We start from the raw sequence: 265 nt of genomic DNA, 5'->3' as shown, positions 1-265 counted from the left end.
AACACAACAGTGTGTAATGTTATGATCGACACAGTGTGTGACGTATAAAACGTGTAAAACTGAATATTCATAATTTGCAAGAGTAGTGTGACTGCTGTTTGCGTCTCAGCAGTACTGACGTCAGACGTTCAATGAGGGCGGCACCTCTTATCCAGTAACCAGAGCCATATTATATAATATATAATAATATAGGCCCTATGTATGGCTCTGTCCAATAAGAATAGCACACAAAAAACTTCTCTGCTCACTGCCCTCCTCCTGTATG

This window comes from Antedon mediterranea, chromosome 2 (assembly GCF_964355755.1).
Source record: "Antedon mediterranea chromosome 2, ecAntMedi1.1, whole genome shotgun sequence".
Lineage (NCBI taxonomy): Eukaryota > Metazoa > Echinodermata > Crinoidea > Comatulida > Antedonidae > Antedon > Antedon mediterranea.
This window is presented reverse-complemented; position numbering follows the sequence as displayed.